Source organism: Oryza sativa, chromosome 11 (genome assembly GCF_034140825.1).
Source record: "Oryza sativa Japonica Group chromosome 11, ASM3414082v1".
NCBI classification, from domain to species: Eukaryota; Viridiplantae; Streptophyta; class Magnoliopsida; order Poales; family Poaceae; genus Oryza; species Oryza sativa.
The window spans coordinates 15072066-15076489 of NC_089045.1; the positions used below are offsets into that span (position 1 = coordinate 15072066).

Here is a 4424-nt window from a genome sequence, read left to right on the forward strand (position 1 = left end):
GTGCAGACGGGCGGGCGCCTACTAGCACTATTGGCAGGCATGGCTGTGGCGACTAGCGGCTTGGCGCAGGCGGGCGGTGTGAGGAGAGGGCGGGAGGCAAGATGCGCGCATGCTGCAATTGGTGAAGGCGGGCGGCCCGCGTGAGCCGCGAAGGGAGGCGGGGACGCACGGGGGTGCGTGCGAGCGTGCCGCGCGCACACATTGGCAGCTGGGTGCGGCACTGTGGACATGTACCTGCGGTGGGCTGGTGGCTTGGGCCTTTCGTGCCGTGCTGGGCCATGCCTACCCAGTACACGCCATGCCATACCAACCCATGGGCTGTGGCCTCGACCCGGCACAACCCAGAAGCTCGTTGGCCAGTGCCGTGCCGGGTTGGATACTGTATGTCACGTCCAGAAATTCACTGGTAATTTCGGAACTTATTTGTGTATAAAATCCTCATACAGAAATCAGCCGAGATACACAAACTGACAATTTAATATACAAATTCATCAAAATAACTAAAGCAATAAATACCTACATAAGAGGTACTTAGTCCCCACCACGAAAAAAACTGCAGCGGAAAAATAAAATCTAGTGAAGCTTCAGCTCCACTCCCATAGGCAGCTCAACTGGGGTATAAGCCAAACGTCTTCTCCTTCACAACTTTTCTTCAACCGAGGTTTGATTGATTATTGCAAGGTGAGTACATGGAATACTCTACAAGCCACACAACAAAAATGCAAGTGCACAAGGATACCAAAGAATGGCATAATATAGGGCTCATTTGCAAAAGCAACATTTAGCAAACATTTGAGAATTGTAAAACAGTAGAATAATAAATCATTAATATTAATCAACACTGAACAGCACACCCATGCTGCATATGCCTAACCAAAACTGAACAACCATACCCGGCTGTACAGATCTATCTCCAAACCAGAAATGTACCATTCCAAACCAGGAGCTAAGCAAATTATTAGCAATTATATCATCATTTATTATGGTGAGAAGTGTGAGCCTAATCACGAAAGACATTGTTAGACCCGCCCACAACCACGGGTATGGCTATTTGTTGGGTCCCAAAACTAATGATTCGGAAACCGACATGTTTAACTGTATCAAGCCCTGGATCAGTAGATTGATACAGGTTCAACAATCTGGATCTTCATTGCATACATTTGAATAAGGCTCCAAAGGAGATGTTATTACAAAATATATGGGTATTTACAAACTTGTGGCTAACTAATACAGCAGAAGCTATAGAATAAACCAACTCTAGTGTATTGCTATAGACTTAAACCATCTAACTAATCTAGACTTGAGAACTAGATTGAAATGAAAACTAACTTATATGATTGAACTCTCGGCTTCGGCAAGAACTCCAAATTAACTCTGAAAGAAGGGGGTTAAAGTAAGGGTGAGTACAACGTACTCAGCAAGCTATTATATTCAAGTATGAATGTATGAAATAATAGTATTTGAGTAGAGCTAGATCTATTTGCAGAAAGCTGAGAAAGTAGAAGGAGAAAGTCTATAATGTTTTGAAATGCAACAATATTTAATAAAATCTGGAGTTATATTTCTAACCAAGATGCCATAGTGAGTCCCGATGCTCAATATCCGTGAGCACGGCTATTCGAATAGTTTCAGAGATACTCATACTGCAGTAGATGTACGCTTTACCCGCAATCCATGACATGCTAATATTCATCAGCTTAGTCATGGCAAAGCTTTTCGGTTACTAACATCAACGGTACCTGTTCCATGAACTATAATCCCCACGCGCTCTGAACGTAACGTTATCAGCAGCGAGAGGAGTTCTGGCGTTCCCGAGGTCTTTAGAGAGAACTGGTTGAGAGACCCCCGTCATCCCAACCAGGTTTTCACAATACACACACAGTGCGCAATAATCAATATATTTACCTGCGTCTCGGTAAATATTATAATCGCTCTGCTCGGCGTAAATTTGCCTCCTGCGCAAGGACTTAAAGAAGAACCACTGTACAGAGGTACCACCTTTGCTAGATAACCTACTTTGCTAAGTCTGTCCCCATTCTAGAATTGCGGTCGTACTAGTTCGTTCTTCACATGTACTTGGCAATCTTATGTCGGTTGGAACAGTACTAGCCACCCGAAAATCAACCATTTCTACCATACTGTTCCAATCTAAGTTCATTATATTTTATGCAATCTAACTAGGCATGGCTAAGCAAAATCTAGCATATATCTGGTTTACTATATGTTCAAGTTATGCATTTAAAATCATGAATGGCTAATGCATGGAATAATAGAGATATAGAATATAGGATAATAATGCTCAAAGGGGAGGAATAATAACTTGCCTTGCTCCAACGCAAACAAATCCAAGATAGGCAACCTAATTATCCGATCCTCAAAACATCACAAGTTGCCATCCAAAAGATAATAGACTCTACTAAGAAAGACGAAGAACTAAATTCAATAAAAGCCATAAAATAACAAGAAAACGATAAATGGTTAGGAGGGCTAGGGTTTGGTTGTGTGTTAGTCGATGCTAGATCATAACGACTAGGTTTGGTATCTTCTCTAGCCGGTGTCAACAGACAGCATAACGGTTAGAGGGATAGGAGGTTTGTGTGGGTTTAGTTGGGCGGAAGTGTTACTCCGACAACCGTGAGTGGCGGCGGAGCGACTAGGATCACACAGAGCTCGAGAGCTAACTGTGCGGCGTGCTGTGGAGGTCGAGGGAATAGTGAAGCTCCGACCGCTATACGCATCAAGGCGTGGGGTGCCAGAAGCAGCACTTCGACCTTGGGTTTAGGCTTTGCCGGGCTTTATAACCAACGGTTCGACGTTGAGGTCCGTAGACCGCGCAAACGTCCCCATGGAAGGCATAAAGTTCCAACCGGCGGCTTTTTAGTGGCTAAAGGGGTAATTTGGGACAAAAGAAAATATTTGAAAAGGCAAATATAAATTCAAACGATATTTGAATAAATTCAAATAAAATTATAAAATACAAAATTTGGTGTCAAAAGATAGGGTTTGAATTTATATAAATTTAGGTCCAAGTTTTACTGGAATCGGATCTACGGTTTAGGAAATATGGGCTTCTAAAGATTGGGTTTTGAATTAAATCTAGAAAATGAGAAAAGTCACTGTGCAGGGGACCCACCTGTCAGGCTTTTCTTTTTCTTCTTCTTTTTCCTTCTCTCCTTCTTCCTCCCGTTCCTTTCTTCTTCTCTTTCTTGCCGGCAACAGAGAAGAGGGAGGGAGGTGGGGCGCCGGTGCTCCGGTGGCTGGATGGCGGCGACGCCGGCGGCGGGTGGTGTTCCCTAGCACCACGCACCTGGGGAGGCCGTTGGCTGGTAGAAGGAGTGAGAGATAAGGCCGGAACGGCGACGGTAAGGGCTCACCTCCGGCCGGCATGGGTGGAGACGGTGGTGACTTGATTCAAAGGGGAAGAGAAGGGGGAAAGGGGCAAAATGGAGTTGTCGGAGGTAGGCAAAGCCGGAGGTGCGAGGAAATTGATAGGGGAGCTATAGAGAAAGAGATCGACCGACGACGGCGACGGCCGGACATGGCAGGAGAGAGAGAGAGATGGAGCTTGGTTTGTATGCAGAGAAGGGGAGGGATTGGCGGGCTATTTATAGGAGGGAGAGGTCGGTTTGGAGGAGGAGGGCAAGAGGGTCACGGCGCCGGTGGAGTGGAGGAGAAGGAGGCGGCGCCGGCTTTCGTTTCTTAGCAGCGACGGAAAAAAATTGGCGGCGGCATGGAGAAGACGAACACGTCGCCCGTTCTGTCAGTTGATTGGCCGGGGAAGGCGCTTCGGCTCGGCGGCTGACATCAGAGGCGTGAGGTGGCGCTGACGTCGGGCGGCGGTTGCTTAGCGTCGAAGACAAGACGACGGCGGCGCAAAACTTCGAGTGGCGGCGGCAAAAGCCGTGACGGCAGCGGTGGCCTGGGCGCCCTGTGCGCCCACGGGAGGAGAGGCGTTGGCTCAGCTGGCCGGCTGGGCTTGGCTGGGCCGACCCTGGTCAATTGGGCCAAAAGGAAGAAAAGAGGAGACTTTGGCCCAATAGATGATTTTCTAAATTTTGAATAGAATTTGGAGGAGATTGACTAGGAAAGTTTGAAAGGAAATTATATTTGAATATAATTTCCAAAAGAGATATTTCTATAGTTGGTTTGAGTGCAATACTTTAGAGATGGAGTTTATTTAATGCACTCAAATAGAAATTCAAAATATTCAATACCATAAATAATATGGCTCTAGATTTGAATATTTTTGAGTATGTGGAGGGAATATGGAGGGAGTAGAGTAAATAGAATTCTAGCCCAAAATATGTGGTATGAAATTTAGAGAATTAGATATGGGCTAAACGAGGTTTTGAATTTGGGGCGGAGGGATAAAGTCTATTCTCTTAGCACAAGAGCAATTATTCACAATATTTGTAATAATATTA

General features: G+C 45.5%; 1 long non-coding RNA gene across 2 annotated transcripts; it reads right to left on the minus strand.

Moving 5' to 3' along the window:
• Positions 1 to 1159: 1159 nt before the first annotated feature.
• Positions 1160 to 3576, minus strand: LOC9271248 (uncharacterized). Of its 2 annotated transcripts, none has more exons than XR_010737866.1 (3): positions 3134 to 3576; positions 2325 to 2413; positions 1160 to 1374 (listed from the first exon to the last, which is right to left on the minus strand). It is a non-coding gene; the product is annotated as an uncharacterized lncRNA (long non-coding RNA). The 2 variants fall into 2 exon arrangements; XR_010737865.1 differs by having other exon boundaries at positions 2325 to 2416.
• Positions 3577 to 4424: the final 848 nt, after the last annotated feature.